Below are 25,954 nucleotides of genomic sequence, written 5' to 3'. Positions count from 1 at the left end.
TATGGAAAAGAAAACAATATTGGCTACCTCTTTTCATTGTAGCTTTCTATAATACAGGCCTACATCCATAAAAAGTAATTCGTATTTAAGCGTAGTATGCTTTACAGGTTTTGTCCACCAGAAAAGCATGAACACCTTACGTGAGCGGTTTTGCAGATAAAAAGAATGGCATTTTCTGACCCGAGGAGTGTACCAAAGGCTACGGCTGTTGTCGCGTCACTGGTAGCCATTTTAACTAAGCTGTTAAATCGTACGCATTTCTTATGTTTTATTACCTACGTTCCCGTTCTCCATTGTGAATACTTCTGTCATGTACTAAGTTTGCGCCTGTTTTGTACGTAACTCACTCACTTGATTAAATGACAACATTTATTACACTTATGATACTTATATAACACATAAATACATAATACTGGGTATTGATGGGCAGATGCCCTCGATAATAGTCAATCACATGTTCCTCCCCCTCACGCTCGAGGCACCCAAGCACAACAGTCTCCCATCCCCTTCCATCCACACCACTTCCGGCTGAGGGCCTTCAAAATAAATACACACTGAAGGGTGCTGCTATCTGTCCTAAAGTGGTAGCGAGCAACTAGGTGGTCTAGCTCTAGCTAGACCGGAACATGCTCCCCACTGTTGAATCACCATGATGCAACTGAATTAAATTGCCTGATATGCCCTCATGAGAGTTCAGTTCAGATATCACACAGGCACTGACATACAGAGTTCATGTACAGTAACCAAAATTAGTTGATCATTCAACAAAATATACATATAAACATAGGCAAAACAGAAACACAAGCAACAAAATATTTACACACTGTTAACAGAAGGTACTAAGTAGGTTGACTGTGTCCTCATCCATTATTATGCAGTATGAATTAAGCACACTATAAGTTCTCAGTTCAAATCACACACACAACACCATAATTACACTCTGAAATGAACAAGAAAAAATATTCACATCAAACACATTATGTTTTAGCCACAACGATCCTGTTTCGTTCTCAATAGGTAATGGAATTAACTTGTTAACAGGTCGTTTAAAAAAAAACACTGGTTGTTCTGATGGTAGCCACTCGTGCAAGTCCATCCTTCCCAGGGTGAACAGTCTCCACCACAGCCAACTTCCAACAGAGAGGAGGAAGATTGTCCTCCTTCAGAAGAACAACTGTTCCAGTAGCTAGGTTCTCCTTGGGACAGGTCCATTTCTTCCTCTGCTGCAGTGAGTTCAGGTAATCGGCAGACCACCTCTTCCACAACTGCAGCTGCATTGACTGGATACACTGCCATCGAGACAATCTGTTGATGGGCAGGTCAGTAATGTCAGGCTCAGGAATGGTTGTAAGGGGGGCACCAATTAGGAAGCGGGCAGGTGATAAATAATTAAGGTCACTGGGGTCATTAGATAAGGCAGATAGGGGGCGAGAATTAAAACAGGCTTCTGTCTGTGCAGTAAGGGTACATAGCTCCTCAAATGTCAGCAGCAACTCTTCTCAAGTGGTACTTCATGGACTTGACAGCTGCTTCCCACAGTCCGCCAAAGTGTGGAGAGCTGGGAGGTATAAAGTGCCACGTGATGCCTTCCATCGCTAATGAATTCCTTATCTCTTCACAAAAGCTGGTTGAAAGGAATAGTTATTGGAGATCCTGCATTCTTCTATTGGCACCAATGAAGTTAGTCCCATTATCACTATAGATGATGGAGCACTTCCCACGTCGAGCTATGAATCTCCTCAGGGCTGCCATAAAGACATCAGTACAGAGATCACTCACCACCTCCAGGTGAAGAGCCTTGGTAGCCAGACAGATGAACAATGCAATGTAGCTCTTCGTTGTCTGTTTGCTTCTCACATTTTCCCTCTTGACGAAGAAAGGACCAGCATAATCAGTTCCTACATTAAGAAATGGGCGACTCTGTTGCACTCTGGTAACAGGGAGCTGTCCCATCAATTGTTCAGCTGTTGACGCCTTGAATCTAAAACAGGTCAGGCACTTGTGGATGACCCTTCGAACAACTGCCCTAGCCGTGGGAATCCAGAATCTTTCTCTTAATGATACAATTACTAACTGAGCACCTGCATGTAAAAGCCTAATATGTTCTGCCATTACAACAAGGTTTGTGAGAGCATGCTGGGGAGGAAGGATAAGCTGGTGCTTAGTGTCATAAGGTAGGTTTGAATTTACTAGTCTTCGTCCTACCCTTAGCATTCCCTTATCATCCAAGGAAGGATGTAAATCTGCAATTTTACTCTTCCTTGAAATTCAGCATTTAGAGTTGAGACTGGTTATCTCTTGAGCATAACACACTTGTTGTGCAATTTTGATACAGGAGTGCAAGGCCATCTGCAGCTCTTGTGCACTTAATGTCCCTAACCTCCTATCTTGAGGATTGGCACTATTGTGAATAAATCGCCAACAATATGCAGTAACTCGAGTCAGTCGGGACAGTGACGAGTACTTCAGCATAAGTTCATCCCAGTTTGTACCTATCAACATGACTACAGGAAGTGTGTTTCGTGACTCAGGTAGTTCCTCTTCTGCATGGGACGAGATTGTGTCTGGCCATGATTCAATGGGCTCAGTTAACCAGGATGGTCCGTGCCACCACAGGTTCATACCTCGTAGTTGTCCTGGAGCAACACCTCTGGATATTAAATCTGCTGGATTGCAACTGGTAGGAACCTGTCTCCATTCTGACTTGTGAGAGTATTCTTGGATTGAAGAGACTCGGTTGGCCACAAATGTTTTCCAGCGAGTAGCAGGAGATGTGATCCAGGGTAAGACAATGGTGGAGTCCGTCCATAGGTACAGCTTGCTGACTGGCAGAGACAAAGCTGGAAGGGTCTTGTGGAGTAGTCGGGCAAGTAGTAGCGCTCCACACAGTTCAAGTCTTGGTAGTATCAGTTTCTTCACCGGTGTTACTCTGGATTTAGAACATAATAATCTGACACAGGTCTGTCCCCCTTTGTCGGCAGACCGTACATAAAGACAAGCTCCATAAGCTTGTTCTGAAGCATCAGAAAAACCATGAATTTGTATATCAACAGGGGGTCCCCTACATGTGACTAACCGCTCAATATAAAATTCTCTTACTGCCTGTGGCTTAAAGTGAAGTTCTTCCCATTCTCTGACTAGTTGAGATGGTAGTCTGTCATCCCAGTTCAGATTTACTAGCGAAAGTTTCTGCATAAAAACCTTGTAAGAAATGACCAAAGGGCTGATCAACCCAAGTGGATCAAATATTGAAGCAATAACAGATAAGACCTTTCGTTTAGTTACATGAGAGTCAGCATGATAGGGACTGTCTGAATACAGATAGCCACAAATGAGAAAATGATCAGTAACTGGATGCCATAATAGGCCTAAAGATTTCACGCTAGTGCCTTCATCAAGACTTAAAGGCAGCTGGGTTTCCCTGTCCTCTTCTGAAACTGCTTCTAGTAATGCTGGATGGTTTGAACACCATTTCCTGAGGTGAAATCCTCCACTCTCTAGTAAATTAATAATTTCAGACTGCAACTGAAGAGCATCCTGGATATCGTCACAGCCGCTTAATAAATCGTCAACATAAAAATCTCTGCGAACAACTTGTGCTGCTCTGGGGAACCTCGATTCTTCATCTTCAGCAAGTTGCTGCAGGCATCTGGTAGGTAGGAAGGGTGCTGATGCTGTAACATATGTTACAGTTGTCAGTTCATAGTGAGAGGGTGGGTCCCTAGGTGATTCCCTCCAGATAATCCGCTGAAGTTTCCTATCATCTGCATGAACCATGACTTGCCGATACATTTTAGCAATATCTGCCGTAAAGGCAAAGGAATGCATTCTGAATCTTAGAATGATAGAGTAAAGATCCTGTTGTATTGTCATTCCAACCATTAATATATCATTCAATGAAATATTGTTAGAAGTTTTAGAAGATGCATCAAATACAACCCTAGTTTTGGTAGTCGAGCTACTAAGCTTAAAAACTGGATGATGGGGTAGATAATAGCTTCCACCTTCATTCCCTGACTGAGTAGATGTATCCACCTTAACCATATGCCCCATCGCCTCATACTCGTGAAGAAAGTTAGAGTACTCATGTTTCAGTGAGGGCTACCTGTTGAAACGCCGTTCTAGTTGAGTTAGTCTGGACATGGCATAATTGAAGGAGTTTCCCAGAACCTCAGGTTTCTGCTTGAGGGGTAAGCGAACTATGAATCTACCTGTAGCATCCCTAGTAGTATTCTCTGTAAAGTGCTTTTCGGTGGCTCTCTCTTCTCTTGTCATGACTCGTGACGTAAGCTCTCCTATTTCCCAGAACCGTTGTAGTTGGGTGTCTAACCTGTACTCTGACTTCAAGAAATATGTAGTTAGAGTAGGATTTTTCTCTTCCCTACGATGGTAGTGTCCAGCAATAATCCATCCTAGTTCAGTGTCTTGAAGGATAGGATAATCTGGTGATCGAGTTCTGCGCCCAGGTTTCAGTAATGAAAATAAATGTTCTGCACCTATTAACAATTCAGTGTCACCTGGCTGGAAGAACTTGGGGTCAGCGAGCTTCAAGTCAGCGGGCAAGTTCCAGTGCTCATGCTGAATGTAACTACTGGGCATGTTACCTGTGATACGTGGAAAGACAGAACAAGTCATACTCACAGTGAAGTTACTTACAGTGGATTGCAATTCTAACTGAACACTGTACCTTGATTGAGAAATGGAATCATTTATGCCGCTGATTGGTATGGGATTCTTCATTTTCTTAAGGCCTAATCGCTGTGTTAGACTTTCAGTGCAAAGATTAACCTGGCTGCCACTGTCAAGAAGTGCCCGGCAGACCTGCATTTTCTCCCTAGAATCTAGTATCTTGACCATGGAAGTGGACAGCAGAACCCCTACAGGGTCTCTTGTATTGCAGTATGTGTGAGAGGAGTTGGATGCAGTTTGATGGGCTGTACCTCCCTCTCTAACTGATGGATTATGTAATGAGGTGTGATGCTTCGTACTACATAATTTACAACCACGTGATGTGCACTGTTTGGCAGAATGCTCTGTACGCAAACAGTTAAAACATAAATCCATTTCCTTAACCCTTCTTTGTCTATCTTCCACACTGAGAGCTGTAAACTCTTCACATTTAAATATCGGGTGATTACCATGACAGCAGGGACACTTTGTGAGACTGGTAGTGGTGTAAGTGTAGCGTGGTTGAGTATCCCCTTGAGGTTTATGCTTATTTCTGTCAGCTTGTTGTCTGTGCGATGGTGCAGTGTGCTGTGAGCTAGGGAAGTTCTCCAGAGCTTGCCGTTTGCGCTCAACAAATGACAGCAAGTATACAAGTGATGGAACCCGAATGTCTGCCTGTGATAATTCCCAGTCTCGTCTAGTACAAGCATCAAGTCCTTGAGCATACAGTTGAGTCAAAATAACTTCATGCAATGGAATGTTAAGTTCTAGGGCCTTCAGTGCATTCAAATGACTATTAAAAGTGTCAGAGTACCTTAACAGTTCTGTGGCTGTTTCACTGGAGACTGATTTTAAAGTTAAGAGTGCCTTAACATGAGTAGCTGCTATTAGTTTCTTGTTCTCAAATCTGTCCTTCAACATTTTCCACGCTACCTCATAATTTGCCTCTGTGATGGGTAAATTTTGAATTAATTGGCTGGCTGGACCCTTGAGTACAGATGCTAAGTAGTGAAATTTCTGGACACCTGGCAGATTGTTATTGTTATGGATCATAACTTGAAAACTGTCCGCGAATGAGAGCCAGTTTTCGAATTTTCCATCGAAATGTGGAATGTTAATAGCCGGTAACTTTAAACTCGTGACACTGCTGACCTGAGTTCTTCCTGAATCTACCGTGTAGCGTGATGCCTCTTCAAGGTTCGCTATTATTTTACTCACTTCGCCCTTTACCTTGTAGTATTTGGTTTCGAATTCGGCACGCGCCTGATCATTAGCTTGCTCGTTTTGAACGTCTCCTAATTCTAATTCTGACTGCACGTCATCAAACTTCGACATTAATGCACTCATGTCTTCGTATCGTAGTTTAATTTCATGCGAATTCGAATGTTGTTGAGCGATGAAATTCTCAACGAAAGTTTCCGAGCGGGTAAGTTGCGCTTTAAATCGCGACCTCTGCTTAAGAAGCTTTTGCCTTGTTGAGGATTCCATGATGGAGGGGGTAAGACAATAACAAGGAGAAAAGGAGAGCCTTAAATGAATAGTACTAAACTGCCTTCAGTTTAGTTTACCTCTGGTGCTGGAACATCGAACCCGGGGCTGCCAGATGATGTCGTTAAAGTGAACTTCCAAGTATTTCCATGTGTCTGTTGAAACTAACTACACGCCACACTGCTTTCACGAGGTCCTCGTGGTGTAGATAATCCGGCCCGGTATTTGAACCATGTTTTGTACGTAACTCACTCACTTGATTAAATAACAACATTTATTACACTTATGACACTTATATAACACATAAATACATAATACTGGGTGTTGATGGGCAGATGCCCTCGATAATAGTCAACCACATGTTCCTGCCCCCTCACATTCGAGGCACCCAAGCATAACAGTCTCTCATCCCCTTCCATCCACACCACTTCCGGCTGAGGGCCTTCAAAATAAATACACACTGAAGGGTACTGCTATCTGTCCTAAAGTGGTAGCGAGTAACTAGGTGGTCTAGCTATAGCTAGACCGGAACAGCGCCTAAGTTTCACATTAAGCGTTTATATTAAATTTTCATTGAGAATGGACCTTTACATCAATACTAATTTCTTAACCCAGCTAACAAGTAATTTTAGTGGATATTTAATGCACTTCCTACACACATTGCTCCTTGTTCCAAATGTTTTACCTAACATCACGATACGGTGTATGACATTTCGGTGTCATACGAGGAAATAATAGGCAGTTGTATGTGAAGCATCTGAGAAAGGTACTTATGCCTCTAAACTGGTCTTGCAAAAGTTTAATTTTATATTATCCTGGAGAAGCTTGTTTTGATACTGATTGAAAGTTGTAGATTAATCCAGTTCAAGTACTTAACTTATAGTTATGTCCTCTACACGACGGTATATCACAATTGAGTAAAAACTTGGTTTATCCACCTATTCAGTACTATATAATTCATTCTATGAGATTGATACAAGTTACATAAACATTGTAGACATGTTCCAACCCCTTTGCGTCATCATCAAGACATTAAAATAAGACTTTAAAATGATAAACTTCTCTTCTTCTTTATCTGTTTACCCTCCAGGGTGGGTTTTTCCCCCGGACTCAGCGAGGGATCCCATTTCTATCACCTCAAGGGCAGTGTCCTGGAGCTTTAGAATCTGGGTCGGGGGATACAACTGGGGAGGATGACCAGTACCTAACCCAGGTGGCCTCAGCTGCTATGCTGAACAGGGGCGTTGCGGGGGATGGGAAGATGGGAAGGGATAGACAAGGAAGAGGGAGGGAAACGGCCGTGGCCTTAAGTTAGGTACCATCCCGGCATTTGTCTGGAGAAGAGGCGGGAAACCACGGAAAACCACTTCCAGGATGGCTGAGGTGGGAATCGAACCCACCTCTACTCAGTTGACCTCCCGAGGCTGAGTGGACCCCGTTCCAGCCCTCTAACACTTTTCAAATTTCGTAGCAGAGCCGGGAATCGAAACTGGGCCTCCCGGGGTGGCAGCTAATCACACTAACCACTACACCACAGAGGTGGACAAAATTATAAACAACTTAAGACAAATTTCTCCTATGGAGAATTATAGTGCTCAGTGTCTATAGTTGAGATATTAAAACATTAGATGAATTGGTAATATGATGAACTGAGAACATTCTACCTTATAAAATTTATTTACAGTTCTGCTGCTAAAATGCATAGTTTGTTAAAATCAGTCATTGACTTATGTCGTTAAAATAATGTGAACGGAATTGCCTAGTATTGCTTAAGTCTTTCGATGCCTATTCTCCTCACCCTTTATCTGTTTATCCTCCAGGGTCGGTTTTTCCATCGGACTCAGCGAGGGATCCCACCTCTACCGCCTCAAGTGCAGTGTGCTGGAGCTTCAGACAATGGGTCGGGATACAACTGGGGAGGATGACCAGTACTTAGCCCAGGCGGCCTCACCTGCTATGCTGAAGAGGGGCCTTGCGGGGGGGATGGGAAGATTGGAAGGGATAGACAAGGAAGAGGGAAGGAAGCGGCCGTGGCCTGTAGTTAGGTACCATCCCGATATTTGCCTGGAGGAGAAGTGGGAAACCACAGAAAACCACTTCCAGGATGGCTTAGATAGGAATCGAATCCACCTCTACTCTGTTATCCTCCCGAGGCTGAGTGGACACAGTTCCAGCCCTCGTACCACTGTTCAAATTTCGCGGCAGAGCCGGTAATCGAACCCGGGCCTCCGGGGGTGGCAGCTGATCACAATAACCACTACAGCATAGAAGCGGACAATGTATATTCTCGAATTCTAATAAAAAGCATTAATGTTCCTTATTTACATGTTGACCCTAATGCTAGTGTCAAAACCAGACCGTGGTATTTTGACAGTGGTTTTACGCTCAACTTTCGCTCCCGTAGCGTAACGGTTAGCACTATTAGCTGCCATCCTCGGGGGCCGGGTTCGATTTCCGGTACTGCCAGAAATTTAAGAGTGGCAAGAGGGCTGGATGTGGTTAAAATGGCACATGCAGCTGACCTTTATTTGGGATGTGTCTGAAAAGAGCTGCACAACCTCGGGATGAGGGCACGAGGTGTAGGGGAAGTGTACCTGGCTCTCACCCGAGGCCCCGGGTTCGATTCCCGTCCTGGTAAGGGATTTTGACCTGAATCTGAGGGCTGGTTCGAGGTCCACTCAGCCTACGTGATTAGAATTGAGGATCTCTCTGACGGTGAGATAGTGGCCCCGATATAGAAAGCCAAGAATAATGGCCGAGAGGATTCGTCTTGCTGACCCCAAACCACCTCATAAACTGCAGGCCTTCGGGCTGAGCAGCGGTCGCTTTTTAGGTTAAGGCCGTTCATGGCTGTAGTGCCATGGGGTTTGGTTATTAGGACCAACATCTAAACAAGGAACATTAACTCAAATCAGGACAATAGTCTTTTGACTACGAGAGTCGATACGGAACAATAATATGATTTTCTTCTCATGTACCGATTGTATATGGCACTTATCTATACTAATAAATCTATGGGATTGATGCAAGTTACATCAACATCAACACCAATACTAATCAGGGTAAAAAAGTATTTTAACAAGTAAGAATAACCAATAACTACTGTCAAAACACCACGGTCCGGATTTGAGATAATATTCGGAATTGTCGATTTTATATTTTTTCGAACATAATTACAGGAACTGTGTAATATTGATGAAATTTCTCTTAAGATAGGCTGATCATTCATAAGATTTTAAGTAGTGTTCGTTAGTATTTCAATGAAACCAGCTAGAAATAAATGGTAGCAGTTCATTTCGTCAGATCATACGGATGTATACCCGCTTAATACACCTATGTCTGTATCAGATGCAGCCTAATCCCGATTTCTTTGTTATTTCAGATTTTATCCCTTGTGTTATTTTCTATGATGATGAAGATGATGATTATTATTATTATTATTATTATTATTATTATTATTATTATTATTATTATTTCGTTTTTTTCTTTCTTCGTCCGTTTACACCCCGGGGTTGGTTTTTCCCTCAGACTCAGCAAGGGATCCCACCTCTACCACTTCGAGGGCAGTGTCCTGGAGTGTGAGACTTTGGGTCGGGGATACAACTGCAGAAGAGTACCAGCACCTTTCCCAGGCTGCCTCACCTGCTATGCTGAACAAGGGCGTTGTGGGGAGATAGGAATATTGTAAGGGACAGGCAAGGGAGAGGGAAGGAAGCGGCCGTGGCCCTAAGTTAGGTCCATCCCGTTATTTGTCTGGCGGAGAAGTGGGAAACCACGGAAAACCACTTCGAGGATGCTGAGGAGGGAATCGAACCCCGCCCCCACTCAGTTAACCTCCGAGGCTGAGTGGACCCCGTTCCAGCCCTCGTACCACTTTTCAAATTTCGCGGCAGAGTCGGGAATCGAACTCGGGCCTCCGGGGGTGGCAGCTAACCACTAACCACTATACCACAGAGGTGGACATTATTATTATTATTATTATTATTATTATTATTATTATTATTATTATTAATGAAAATTAAAATCCACAGCCTGTTTCCAGCCATTCGGCTGGGTCAGGAATAGAATGAATGAAGCCCCCATCTAGCGGCAAGGATAGGAACTCTGCCGGCTGCGGAAGCCTGTCGCACTCCTCTGGGGCAATGATTAATATATGAGAGATGATATGAAATAATACTGGAAAGTGTTGCTGGAATGAAATATGACAGGGAAAACCGGAGTACCCGGATAAAACCCTGTCCCGCCTCTGCTTTGTCCAGCACAAATCTCACATGGAGTGACCGGGATCTGAATATCAGAACCCAGCGGTGAGAGGCCGGCGCGCTGCCGCCTGAGCCACAGAGGCTCCTTATTATTATGACCCAAATACGTATTATTTAACAGCAACTTTTTTTGTTGATGAGAAAAATCACTTCACATTTTACGATTACAATTTTTTACGCAGTCCTCGACTTAATAATAATAATAATAATAATAATAATAATAATAATAATAATAATAATAATAATAATAATGGTATTTGCTTTACGTTCCTCTAACTCCTTTTACGGTTTTCCGGAGATGCCGAGGTGCCGGAATGTAGTCCCGCAGGAGTTCGTTTACGTGCTAGTAAATCTACCGACACGAGGCTGACGTATTTGATCACCTCCAAATACCACCGGACTGAGCCAGGATCGAACCTGCCAATGTAGAGTCAACCGTCTAAGCCACTCGGCCCAGCTTTTCGACTTAAGAATATCTGGATATTAATTTAATGTCTTAATGTTTCCAGGTTTTTGTTTTGGCAGTTGTAGTACCCGCCTTCAAATACAAATTCAGGGTATTGTAACGGTTCAAATCCCGTTACAGGATGATATCTGTATTTTTATTATTGTATGATTTTATCTGTATATTATTATTATTATTATTATTATTATTATTATGTCAGTATTATTATTATTATGTTATCTTGATATTGTACTATTATTGTAATTATCCGTTTTATTCAATTTTGCAATTGCCTGTTGCTTGCAAGATTGCACTTAGATGTATACATATATACGTATGTGTAGTATAACACTCAATACCTGTACAGTGAGAATTGTTGTATATATCAGAGATTGGAAGTGACGTTGTTATATTGCAATATTGTTGGCGATTCTGCCAAGTCATCGCCACTCCATGGCTATGTCATCGTATTGATTTAGATATGCGCGCATCGACTCGTCGCCGCGGGGCTATTTCACCACTGTGTGTAATATCTGTCGCGTAGGTGGGAGTATGTCATTGTTATTTCTGGAGATTACGTAGTTGTGTCAACCAACGTCTATAAAAGGTGGCTCCATATTGTAGCGTCAGTCATTACTTATACGGATGCAGTACAGTGAAGTAGTCTACTAGATCAAGAAGCCTTAAGTGGTCAGCCAACCAGTGTGAACGAGAGATGGTGAAGACTCAGTGAGCCATTATTGGTCATTGAGAGAGTGAGACCAAATGGTTGGTCCGTCACTTAGTGGAAGACGCGGACGCAAGGCTTACCAAGGAGTCAGAGAGGGCAACCCTGGACCTGCCAAGAGGTCATACCATATTGACTTACAAAGAAGTCAGATGATATGGAGAAGAAGCAGTCGCAAGGATGTATCACCACGTTAGGCGTGACACATCTACAGTAAACACCAGAGCAATGGATTACGTCGTAATTACACTCAAAGTGTTGAAGGTACAGTCAAGTGAATCAGTGAGGGAAATATTTCGTATAAATTGTTAAATGTCCGGTCAAGAAGAATTCAAATTCATGCCTAGTTTCTGTCAGTTGCAATGTCATAATTTCATATTCTCATCTGTTTTATCGCAACAAGACTCACTATTTTTTGATATATTATTTAAAGAATATATATTGTTCTATCAAACGAATTCATAGTTTCATTTCATTGACAGTAAAATATCTTAACCTCAAAATTAATGGGGAAACCGAACGCCAATCTCCTTTTCCCAGAACTTATATGGCATGTTGTCAAAAGTAAGCTTATTACCCCACACCTTAGAGATGGTCAAGAGTCTCATTCTATTATTGCTGTACTGAGTGACAGCTGGCGCCCTTCAAATAACGTATGTGTAAGTAAGCAGGTAACAAGTAAGTGTGAGTACAAGGTTCGACAAGTGTGTAATTTATTTAATGAATGTTAATTTTCATAATTTCCATTTTAAATACAGATATTCAGATTTTCAATATTAATGCAGTTTTATAGGTTTGTAAAGTCAATCAGTTAGGAAGTTCTCATTTTGGCCCCGCAACGTGGTGCACGAAGAAATTCAGAATTTGGTCTGAATGACAGCATATCATAGGTTCATTTGGGAAGAGTATGCGCATTTAAGCCAACGGAAATTATTACCGGTAAATTTCAGGACTGTAATTTTGTGATATATATTTGTATTTTGGGGATATGTCAAGGGATTTGAAGAGGGAAATTAATTTGAGATCGCGGACTATTACTAGTGAACCAAAGATGGACACGGAAGACAGTAACAAGTCATGTAACGACGAGGTCATTGCTTCTGTGGACATCCAAGGTGAAATTCAGAGTAGGGAGCAGGTGAATACGATGGGAGCTTCTGAGGAAATTCAGAAAAGCGCAGAAATTGAGAAGCACACTGAAACTCAAAAGGAAATCGCGGGGGGAATGAACCAAGATTTTATAAATTTAATGATGGCCAAATTTACCGAGATCAGTAATGAAAACTGTAAAAAACTGAGTGAAAATAGTAATAAACAGATTAACTCTCTAAGTAGTAAAATGGAACAAATAATTAGTAGTAACGAAAATAGTAAGAAAGAGATAAGTAAGAAAATGGAAGAAATGATTGGTATTAGTAATGAAAATAATAAGAAACAGATGGAAGAATTAATTGGCAGTAATAAAGAAAATTTTAATGTGACCAATGAGAAAATAGATGCTTTAAGTGAATCACTAAATTATAAAATAGATACTAAGATAGTAGAGGTAACTGGTCAAATATCTAAGTTAGAAAATAAGGTAAATAAAGAGTGTGTTGACCTTAGAGGTGAAATGGAGTTGAATCGGAGCGATCTTCATACTCAAATTGAGCATGTCAAAGGAACTTGTACAGAGAATATCAAAGAATTAAGAAATAAAATTTCGAGTAATCGGGAAGAAATTCATGAGGTAGTCGAGAAAAGATTGGACAAAATTTACAATGCAGTTAGGGAAGATACGAGGGAACAGATTAGTAGAATTGAACAAATTGAAAGCAAACTTGTGGAAGTCAGTGAACTACGGAACGAACAGGAAACGCTATCACAGCAGGTGAGAGAGAGAGAGGAAGAATTGCAGGAAGACGTGAGAATAGTGGAAGAGAATGCTGAAAGAGCAGCGGAAGAAGAAGAAGAAGAAGTGAACTGCCAGGGAGTGGTACAGCAGAGAGGTAGAGGTAAGTCGGCGGGTGAAGTGGTAATAGCGAGTGGTTTGTTCAATAGGGATCGTGATTTAACCAAGTTTTCTGGAAAACAGTTTAATTCTATAGAATTTGTAAAAGTAGTCGAGAAAAGATTTGCAAGTAAGTTGAGGAATAATGTTATTGAATGGGAATACGTGTTGGAGATTTTGTCGAATGTTTTTATCGGTGAAAGTAGAATATGGTTTCGAGTGTACTGGGATAATATGTCTAATTTAGGAGAGATTAAAGAGTTCATTGACAGGCTTTGGGAAGAATGTGTGCAAGGGCGCGCGCGAGAGAGAGAGCGCATGATGTCTGGGGAAAGTGGTATTGTAGAGAGAAGGGGTAAAATGTTAGCCGTGTATCAGAGGAGAGGGGGTGATCATGATGGGCAGAGGATTAAGAGTTATGTTGATGGTGATAGTGGTCGGAAGAGTAATCAGAGAGAATTGGAAGATGGGAGGCGTATGGAATTAAGTTGTGAGAGAGAGGGTCAGAGGAATAACCAGAGAGAATCGGAAGATGGGAGGCGTATGTACTTGAGTTATGAGAGAGAAGGTCAGAGGAGTAATCAGAGAGAATGGGAAGATGGGAGGCGTACGGATTTGAGTTATCAGAGAGACTATGTTAGTCTTAATATGAATGTTATCAAGGTGTCGTTATCGAGCCAGAGTATTTCAGATTCACAGGGAATCGGGTAAGTTAAGTGAACAGTCCGAAGGTAGAAGATGAACTGGTATTTATTATAAGTAGTTATGTAGTGAAAGTAGATCTAAGTAATGTTAAGTGAGATATTTAAGTAATGACGTAGTCGTAGATAATGAAGTAATTAATAGTAGTAGTAAGGTAGACGTAAGAAGTGTTCTGTTAAGTGATGTAAGTACTTGTAATGCCGAGAATATGACGTAAGTAGTGAGGTAGTCGATGATGGAAATTGTGATATGAAGAAGGTACTATCAGATCTTATAACAGCCGTTGGGTGAGTCAAAGTGAGTAAATAAATTAATAGCGGTACCAATCATAAGTAAAGATAATTGTAAGTTTCAGTCATGCCTTGTTGTACCAAAACTTGTGTATTCAGTTGTTTTAGGAGCTGACTTGGTTGCAAATCATGGAAGTAGAGTAGACTTTAATTTAGGTAGTGTGTGTTTGTTCTGGGAGTAATCTAGCAAAGAAGTACGTGTTAATTATGATGGTCTGAGGTAAGTGTGTCGGTGACGTGTGTTCTTTGAAATATATGAGAGGTAAGTGAAGTTGTTCCTAGTGAGAGGAAATGTGTTGAAGTGTGTCAGGTGTCTATAACGACCAGTATCCGAGGGATAGTCGGTATGAGGCAGTGACGTGAGGTAATTTGAGTGAATTACAGGAGGAGTAATTGTGGTCGATGTTAGGTAAGCATCGAGAGGTATTTAGTGGTAAGTGAGGAAGAACACGTATATGAACATAAATTTGTAGTACATGACCATTCATCATTTGTGGGAGGTAAGTACCCCATTCAACTTAAAAATGCTAGTGAAGTCTAAGAACAAATAAACATTATGCTGGATTACGGAATAATTGAACCATCTTGTAGCCATAGGATTAATCCTTTAATTATTGTTGCCAAGTAGGATGTGATTTATTGATTTGTAAGTTAATGAGGGCAAAATTGATTCAGTTTGAGTGACAGAGTGCTACTCAAGAGTTCCATTTTCATCATCTGCAGAGGCGGGAAATATGTTGAAGTTATTATTTTTATCAGGGGTTTTTCACTATTGTGAACCGTATCGGGAAGTGTGCATATTCCTTAAAAGATCAGGAAGGGGATATTGTCGGTGTTTATAGTATTATATATGTAAAGAAGTACTTCACGTGAGATTTGTTGAGATAATAATAAGATGATTCATTTTGTGAGAAACTGGCAAAATAAAACTAACATCTGCGATTGGCGTGTGAACCAAGTGTCGTATTGGTGTATTGGAAGAATAAGTGCTACATTGTCATGTACTGTGTGACAAAAAAAACGGAGAACAGGACATTGGACAGTTATCTACGATAACAATATGCAAGAAAAGTTCTCATATAAGTGAATTTTCACAAAATATTTTGATATGTTAAAAAAAAAAGGAGAAGAATGTTGTATATTGATTGAAATTATTTGTGTGTGTTAAATTAAGGGCTATGCTCTTGTGAATTGTATGAGAATGGGACACTGGACAGTTAACTGCGATGACAATATGCGAGAAGAATTCTCATATATGTGATGTATTATAAAATGTATGGATGCTGAAAAAGAAAATTATTGTTGTATACTCATTTAAAGTGTTTATCTCTGTCAGTGTTATATATATAATTTTGTTCATAAATCAATCGATTCTTTGTTCTTCGATTTATTTATGAGGGAGGCGAATTGTAACGGTTCAAATCCCGTTACAGGATGATATCTGTATTTTTATTATTGTATGATTTTATCTGTATATTATTATTATTATTATTATTATTATTATTATTATTATTATGTCAGTATTATTATTATGTTATCTTGATATTGTACTATTATTGTAATTATCCGTTTTATTCAATTTTGCAATTGCCTGTTGCTTGCAAGATTGCACTTAGATGTATACATATATACGTATGTGTAGTATAACACTCAATACCTGTACAGTGAGAATTGTTGTATATATCAGAGATTGGAAGTGACGTTGTTATATTGCAATATTGTTGGCGATTCTGCCAAGTCATCGCCACTCCATGGCTATGTCATCGTATTGATTTAGATATGCGCGCATCGACTCGTCGCCGCGGGGCTATTTCACCACTGTGTGTAATATCTGTCGCGTAGGTGGGAGTATGTCATTGTTATTTCTGGAGATTACGTAGTTGTGTCAACCAACGTCTATAAAAGGTGGCTCCATATTGTAGCGTCAGTCATTACTTATACGGATGCAGTACAGTGAAGTAGTCTACTAGATCAAGAAGCCTTAAGTGGTCAGCCAACCAGTGTGAACGAGAGATGGTGAAGACTCAGTGAGCCATTATTGGTCATTGAGAGAGTGAGACCAAATGGTTGGTCCGTCACTTAGTGGAAGACGCGGACGCAAGGCTTACCAAGGAGTCAGAGAGGGCAACCCTGGACCTGCCAAGAGGTCATACCATATTGACTTACAAAGAAGTCAGATGATATGGAGAAGAAGCAGTCGCAAGGATGTATCACCACGTTAGGCGTGACACATCTACAGTAAACACCAGAGCAATGGATTACGTCGTAATTACACTCAAAGTGTTGAAGGTACAGTCAAGTGAATCAGTGAGGGAAATATTTCGTATAAATTGTTAAATGTCCGGTCAAGAAGAATTCAAATTCATGCCTAGTTTCTGTCAGTTGCAATGTCATAATTTCATATTCTCATCTGTTTTATCGCAACAAGACTCACTATTTTTTGATATATTATTTAAAGAATATATATTGTTCTATCAAACGAATTCATAGTTTCATTTCATTGACAGTAAAATATCTTAACCTCAAAATTAATGGGGAAACCGAACGCCAATCTCCTTTTCCCAGAACTTATATGGCATGTTGTCAAAAGTAAGCTTATTACCCCACACCTTAGAGATGGTCAAGAGTCTCATTCTATTATTGCTGTACTGAGTGACAGCTGGCGCCCTTCAAATAACGTATGTGTAAGTAAGCAGGTAACAAGTAAGTGTGAGTACAAGGTTCGACAAGTGTGTAATTTATTTAATGAATGTTAATTTTCATAATTTCCATTTTAAATACAGATATTCAGATTTTCAATATTAATGCAGTTTTATAGGTTTGTAAAGTCAATCAGTTAGGAAGTTCTCAGTATAAATGTGGGTGTTTTATCATACATTTTGGCAATATGGAAACCTTAAAAAAAACGGAATATGACGCTTTTATTTATTTCTACTATCGAGAATGACAATTCGGTTCTGACTCATTTTTAAGAAATTTCTCCTGTTTCCGAAAGGTTTTTTTCTTTTTTTTACGTACAAGGCTATATATATATATACTCTACCCTTGACGTCCCGGATGTAGCGTGAAGCGGCCAAGCTGACCTTGGAGCAGTCAACACGGACTTAGCCGTAAGAAATCCAGACTTCACTAATGATCAGGCTTGTTCAGCTTGAGAGGATGGTGCGCTAGTAACTCGAAGATAGGAACGAATCGGGCCAGAAGTCAGTCTGACCGGTACTTTCACCTGCCGTTCCTAGAAAGTTACATAGCGCTTAGATGTGAAGTAAAATGTACAGCGGACCGATGACCTTCGATGTTAGGCCCCTTAAAACAACAAGCAACAATAACAACAATGACAAAATATACAGGGGATTGCTGATGGGAAATTACGTTTATATAGGCTTAGAGTATATATTATTTCGATTAGACCAATACTAAGGGACAGATGTCGGATTTAGGCCCTTTTCTCAACTCGTCTTCCCTTTTACGCAAATTGCAAAATGAGTAGCTAATACCCTAATGACCCTTACCATAAATAGCAAGTAGCATTAAGCTTGCCAGATGGCTGTGATGGTTAGGGCGTAAAGTCTGTATGGCCTGCCGCCATGGTTAACTGGTTAGAGTCCCGTTGGTGGAAAAAGTGTAGGAGTGGTGGTGGTATACAACTGAATCGGTTACTTGAGAAAGCACACGTGTCCACTACTGCTAGTTTTGAGAATGGGGAAAAAAAACTACCTGCAGCTCATAATGTGGAATTTGTGTCTGGTATTCTTTTCCAGATCTTTTGTAATAATTCTGATCATTTTTGACTAAAAATCATGAAAGTGTGATATGGCTACTGAAAGCTAGAGGGCATGCATGATTTCTCAAATAAATAAACTATCGATGGCAAAAAACTTAACAAAATGAGGTTATTTAATGCTTATCATTTCAGCACACTACACACCACAATTTATTATTTAATTAAGTTTCATTTTTAAATTTTCCTACATACAACAAAATTAAAGTCAAAATTCAGAACATTTTCCAACATTGTCTGTCTTAACAATATCACGTTTTACAGTTACTCAGGGACATCCTCCCTGTTAACAATAACGCCAAGAGAATGTCTTGTCATGCCCGTTATTCAAGTTCCTCGGATTTGTCCTGCCTACTAAGAGTAGGCGAGAAGAAAATTTTCGAATTCCCAGTAAAACCCTTATATTGAGGCGGATATGTATGCCTTCTCTTTGAAAGACGGGAATACACATAATGTTAACATAATTTACATTAAAATTATTTTGTCCGAAAATGGACATGTATGGTTGTTTCAGTTTCTAATAACTAGATTGCATGTCAAAAGCCTGGGTTGAATTCCGCACTGCTGATATAGAGTGAGGTCATATGACGCTATTAATGGATGGAGACTTTAAACCTTGTTATTCGACAGGAGTAGGCTATGAGCCGACACTGTATTTTATCCTCTTCCTAGGACGGGAGGGGGTGGGGGAGAGCATAGCAGATCTAATCGGTCGCACTACAAGGACATGCAGTGACCTCCGCGTTGTAACCAAACCAAATTTCGTTAAAGTTTGCTAACAGGCTTTCGTGATGCTGTAACAGACAAAGAAAAAAACAGACAATCAAAAATGAAACTAAACCCAGACAATATTAATTAATTATCCTGTCCTGTTTAGAAACCAAGCATCAGTTTAATATTCTAAAAGTAAAGAGAGAAATACACTTTTATTGTAGAAGGTAGGGGAACCATATTTTGTCCCATTGAGAGATATTATGGACAAGGCTAGAAATTGGTGTATATATTACTAAATATATTTCCCACTCACGGGCAAGTTACAATAAAACTGTTATAACGTAAGGTAGTCAATATTTGACATAAACAGTACGGTACAAAAACCAAACCATCTAAAATGTGTTCGTAATTTCATCCCCCACCAAATTTATCGAAAGTACAATTAATTTTAATATATATTTCCTTTCTAACCTTACCAAACATTTTCCCTATAATGAATTACTTGAAAGCCTTTTATGAGAAATGTTTTCTTGGCGTTCTTTTTAACATCGTCTTTCAGGGTTGCTCGTGAGATGTTAAACGCGTTACTTGCACGCTTATAACCCATTATCTTGTACCTCACTGCCCTAATAGCCTCCTTATCCCATTATTTGCGTTTTCTGATCTGGAAATAATAATAAAATTCATTAAAAACATTAAACGAAGGGGACGAAATTACGAACATTCCTCGATTTATTTTAATGGCCGCTGCAGTAACTCACACCAGCCACCTCATGTAAATTGATGAGAAATGGAAGGATGAGACAGATAACAATTTCATAATATAACTGAGGGATAAAGTGTAGTTGAAATTGGAAAGCAAACATATGAACTCCTTTGGCAATTGAGAAAATCTCCTTGAGTTCACAGCTGGTAAAACGAGTCTGAAAAAATGGCAGAAGAAGTCAGATCATTAAATTACTTTGCTATGCTGCAAGTTATAAGAGAAATGAAGAAGAACTGGTTAGGACACTTATTGAGACAGAAGTGTTTGTTAACGGAAGCACTGGAAGGATTAGTATGCGGAAGGAGACTAAGAGGAAAAAGAACGTATAAGATGACATCAAAGAAGGACGAACTTACAAGGATCTAAAGAGGATGGCAGAAGACAGGTGAACAAAGAGAGCTGTCATGTGAAAACCTGTTGTGTGCAAGACACATGAGGATGATGATGATGTAGATGATGATGATGTTGATGATGATCTTGATTTGATCTCTTCTTGTATAAAGGAAAGGCAAGTATTGGGTTAATATTTAAAAAATACTGATGGGTGAACAAAGCCTTTAAAACGTTGCGGGAACGATCTCCATAGCATTTCCCTTTACAGTCTATTGAGCAGGGCTTCCCAGGGTGCATGCAGCAGTGCATTGCGCGGCGCAACGTGCGAAAGACGACTTCGCTAGGTTGACTAGCGTGCAGACGACCACTCCTCGATTTTGAGCAATAGCGCTACCCCTCTCTCCCTAAGCCTGCTTCGCTCCCTCCAACTGTCAACTTCCTCACTAGCTCGGCAGCGCTCCATCATCCCAGCTAAGTTGAGCCGAGCTTAGCCGAGTAGTCCCGAGACAAAACGCTGATCCGAACCGAGCCGAGTCGGACCGATGCACGGTGCACAGAACCTCTGCGTCTCGTTTTGCACTCATGAGATTTTGGGCGTTTGAGAGGCCCTGCTATAGAGCTATCGGCTCTTGGAATTTCATTTTCATATGACTGCTACTGATATATCCCATACTATTCACTGTGTCATGAAAAGGTATAGAACAATAATTCGCCATGAGCTATTTTCGTGTAAAACTAACCTAAGAGTGATACTTCAAGCATGAAGCATCCCGTACTAGTGAAAAGTTTTGGATAACTTACAGCTAAGATCCCACTCGACCTTATTCTAAATTGAAATACTAAGTTTCATTGAAACCCAACTCATCCATTTTCCCGTGATGCTGTAAGGGACACGGACAAATATTAAACCGAACTCGACATAGGTCATTAGTTAAAATGATGTCAGTATTCTTGTCAGAATGCTGTGTTAACCGACTGGACTGTCGCCATTAAGAGCAATGCTATCATATGAAATGCTCGATCAGATGAAAAAGACACAGTTTCACACTTTTCACGAGCAGTTCTAGAGGTGGAATGACCCGGCAACAGACAGCGGTGAACACTGCTCAATCGTTTACCATTAGTGTGCACTCGCCTTATTCAAATCAGCGCCACAGAGTAGTGATCGAATAGCTGGAATTATCTGATGAGCCAGTGTGTCACTTACCAGTAATTATAATAATAAGTACTGTATGAACCTAAGGAGCAAATGATCGGGCCAGTTGGCGATTAGGGGAGTACAGCTGTGAGCTTGCACCCGGGAGATAATGGGTTCGAACCCCACCGTCGGCAGCCATGAAAATGGTTTCCCGTGTTTCCCATTTTCACAGCAAGCAAATGTTGTGACTGTACCTTAATTAAGGCCACGGCCACTTCCTTCCCACTCCTATCCCATCGTCACCATAAGACCTATCTGTGTCGGTGCGACGTAAAGCAAGTTGCAAAACTGACTGTTGAAGTGTGCATGTTTTTAAGTTTCGTACCCTCAGGTGATAGTAGCTGAAGGTCAAGGAGATAAGAGATACTTTGCCAGTTCTTTCATGAGCTGCTTATTGTTACTCACCGAGGAGAAAACTGCATTTCAGAAGATACTTGAGGTAGTTATATAGGCCACCCTGTTTAAGTAAAGAAGAAAACAAAGAACCGAGCGAGTGTGCTGCGTTGTTTGAGGCGTGTAGCTGTTGGTTTGCATTCGGGAGATAGTGGGTTCGAATTCCACTTTATTGCAGCCATGAAGATGGTTTTCCATGGTTTCCTATTTTCACACCATGCTGCAACTTCATTAATGGCGTGATCGCTTCCTTCCCAATCGTACACCTTTCCTAACTCATCGTTACCGTAATGCCTCCCTGAATTAGAGCAGCCTGAAACAAATAGGAAAAGAAAACTGAAAAAAAATACTGTTTTTAATGTCCATTCCCTAGATACGCAAGAGTGAGCGGACTTAGACCTGAATTCTGTTATCCCATTCCTCTGATGTTCAATGTGTGTTGATGGTCGCTGTATGTTACGTATAAACAAGTGTGCCTGCTGTTTGCGGAGCTACTAGGCACTTCCACTTTGACTCCTAAGATACGACTTTATGAAGACGCATGCCTCTACATGGGGCGAGCGTTCCTCCCTAAATCTTTCCGCAAGAGGCTGCTTCCACTGAGTTCAATATTTATTGCACAGCCATTTCGGTTTTCAATAACAGTTGCCTCGAGTCGTTTATCGTTGACTTTGCAGTCTCGGGACAAGCAGCGAAACTTATTTCCATTTAGGTAAATTGTCATGCCGTTTAGGGCTGTACAAAGCAAACATTCGAAAAGGAAAGTTATGATTTTACTACAGTAACTTAACAGAAGACTGCAGAGAGCAAGCTCATAAACTGTTCTTCAAACTTCATAACTAAGCGAATAAACTGTGTACCCGCTGGTCGCGAGTGGTAACTCAAGCAGATCAGTTAAAGCAAGTTCTTAAGCATTTCTGCTGTTATTAGTACTTTGACTTATTTGAGACAGTTCTCCAAACAAACTATCTTGTGAAAAACAATTTCCTCCTTCGTAAATAGGCTAGATCATGGGAGACTAATGGCAAAAATGAGTGCAATTGGACTTGACAAAAGAGTGACTGAATGGGTGGCTCTGTTTCTAGAAAATGGAACTCAGAGAATTAGAGAAGGTGAAGCTTTATCTGTCCCTGTAATAATGAAGAGGGGAATTCCTAAAGGCAGTATTATTGGACCTTTATGTTTTCTTTATGATATGTGTAAAGAAGTGGAATCAGAGATGAGGCTTTACGCAGATGATGTTATTCTGTACAGAGTAATAAATAAGTTACAATATTGTGAGCAACTGAAAAATGACCTCGATAATGTTGTGAGATTGACAGTAGGCAATGGTATGATGATAAACGGGGTTAAAAGTCAGCTTGTGAGTTTCACAAATAGGAAAAGTCCTCTCAGTTTTAATTACTGCGTTGATGGGGTGAAAGTTCCCTTTGGGGATCATTGTAAATATTTAGGTATCAATATAAGGAAAGATCTTCATTGGGGTAATCACATAAATATGATTATAAATAAAGGGTACATATCTGTGCACATGGTTATGAGGGTATTTAGGGGTTGCAGTAAGGATGTAAAGGAGAGAGCATATTTGTCTCTGGTGAGACCCCAACTAGAGTATGATTCCAGTGTATGGGACCCTCACCAGGATTACTTGATTCAGGAACTGGAAAAAAATCCAAAGAAAAGCAGCTCGATTTGTTCTGGGTGATTTCCGACAAAATAGTAGCGTTACAAAAATGTTGCAAAGTTTGGGCTGGGAAGACTTGGGGGAAAGGAGACGAGCTGCTCGATTTAGTGGTATGTTCCGAGCTGTCAGTGGAGAGATGGCGTGGGGGGACATCAGTAGACGAATAAGTTTGGGTAATGTCTTTAAAAGTAGGAAAGATCACAATATGAAGATAAAGTTGGAATTCAAGAGGACAAGTTGGGGCAAATATTCGTTTACAGGAAGGGGAGTTAGTGATTGGAATAACTTACCAAGGGAGATGTTCAATAAATTTCCAATTTCTTTGCAATCATTTAATAAAAGGCTAGGAAAACAACAGATAGGGAAATTGCCACCTGGGCGACTGCCCTAAATGCAGATCAGTAGTGATTGATTGATTGATTGATTGATTGATTGATTGATTGATTGATTGATTGATTGATTGATTGATTGATTGATTGATTGATTGATTGATTGATTGATTGATTGATTGATTGATTGATTGATTGATTGATTGATTGATTGATTGATTGATTGATTGATTGATTGATTGATTGATTGATTGATTGATTGATTGATTGATTGATTGATTGATTGATTGATTGATTGATTGATTGATTGATTGATTGATTGATTGATTGATTGATTGATTGATTGATTGATATTGCAGCCTAAAACTAATGTAATGTTAGCATACAAATAACAGATGGAACACTTAAAGGATGATTACTGGCTAACGAAAGTGAAAAGGATAATCGACAGAATAGGAATGGGAAGCTACTGGGACAAAGAGATTCAGTATAGAGATAAGGAATTCAGTACGAAAGTAATGTTTAGAGTGAAGAATACTGAGAAACAGACGATTATGGCAGAATGTAGAACTAAAAGGACACTACTGGAATTTTGCAAAATTATATACAATATGGCAATAAGGAGAGAAAGGCTTCTAAATAGAGAAGTGAGAAGAATGGTGTGGTGACTAATGGGGATTTATATAAATAAGGGCCAGAGAGAGAGAGATAACGATAATCAGTGTCTACTCTGTGGAGAAGAAATGGAAGAAGCCCATCTATTAAGAGTTTGTAGGGCAACTGAAGCACTGAGAGGTGAATATAAAATAAAAATAGAAAGAGAAAGAGAAAGAATTCTATACAAGTTTTTAAACTATTAAATAAAGAGTGGATTACGCCGGGAAACATTGCCATTTTTTAGTTTAAAAGTATGTGGAAAAAGGAAATTTAAAAATCAAAATAAATACAAACGAGACTAATGAAGGTTAAGATGATAAAGAGGTCTGCGTGTCCTAGAATAATGAATATAATTACTGGTAGGTTAAATAATATCAAATGTAGTAATATAAAAAATTGTTGTATTGTCGTGGCATTATCTTCTATTCATATTTCAGCCGTTAAGTAAGGCATGTTGTTAGTGGTAGGATACTCCAAAATACTTGTGACACAATAACCTAAGAAAAGGGAAGATACATGTTGTCCTAGACAATATAACATTGTTAACGTATAGGACAAAATAAATTATACTTAGTGTAGTAACAGTCAAATAATAATAAAAGGAAAATGTAATGCATGTGTCAAACTTTATAATTAATTGCAATAAAAGACTGCTCTCTCCCTAATTTCAGGTGATCCAGAACTAGGGGACGAGAGTATTCTATCTTATTCTAAAAAAAAACCTGTAAAATGATTGTTCTTATTTAAGCTTTTGTCTGCCCTTACCCTTCTACATTTAGTGAAAAAGTTCCGGATATTGTAGGACGTGTCCTATTTAGTCCATCTCTCATTCTGATCTAATTTTCCAAATTGTTATTTAACTGTTTGTATTTCAATCTACCAATCTGACCGTCAACCCTATTCTACATCACAGCATTTAAAGGCCTTCTCTTCTTTCTCCATCAATTATCATCTGTTTTTCACTTTCAGACACTGTTATACTTATGAACAAACCTATGCAGAAACGTTTGTTTAACCCCTATTAATGTCTGATCCTTCTCTATTTTGGATCTTAAATAAAATTTTCCTTTCTTTCACAAGTTTACGGTTTAAAATATTTTTATATTTATTCTTTCTGGTAATATTGATACAGAATAGTAACGACATCATTGAACAAGACATTCCTTATTATCAGTTTACAATGGATTATTATAAATATTATAAAAGGCCTTATTTTACGCAGAGTAAAGACGTACTGCATTAGCGAGACAATCTTTAGAAAATACTGAAATGCTTAAATGTGAATATAATATTAGGCATCTTTTATACCAGAATATAAGTACCAGACGGGAAACAGGTAACTTTTGTCCCTTTCTTCTAACTTCCGACATACTTGGAGGAGCCTACTTCTTTACTTATTAAATATATGTTACGGATAAAGCAGACAGAAGCAGTCTTTTAACCTTTCGGATATTGCTATTTGGTATCAGAGAAGAAAATGAGCAGGGGCTGAAATTAATGCTACTCTATTCATTTCAGTCAAGTTCT

General features: G+C 39.8%; 1 protein-coding gene across 1 annotated transcript in view; it reads left to right on the top strand.

Annotated features, from left to right (window-relative positions):
- Positions 1–25,954, top strand: part of LOC136872280 (suppressor of lurcher protein 1-like) — a 339,284-nt gene that overhangs the window by 159,689 nt on the left and 153,641 nt on the right. The gene's annotated exons all lie outside the window — the stretch shown is intronic.

This window comes from Anabrus simplex, chromosome 4 (genome assembly GCF_040414725.1).
Source record: "Anabrus simplex isolate iqAnaSimp1 chromosome 4, ASM4041472v1, whole genome shotgun sequence".
Taxonomy (NCBI): Eukaryota; Metazoa; Arthropoda; class Insecta; order Orthoptera; family Tettigoniidae; genus Anabrus; species Anabrus simplex.
The sequence above is the reverse complement of the archived record's forward strand: the minus strand, read 5'-3'. Positions and strand labels throughout refer to the sequence as shown.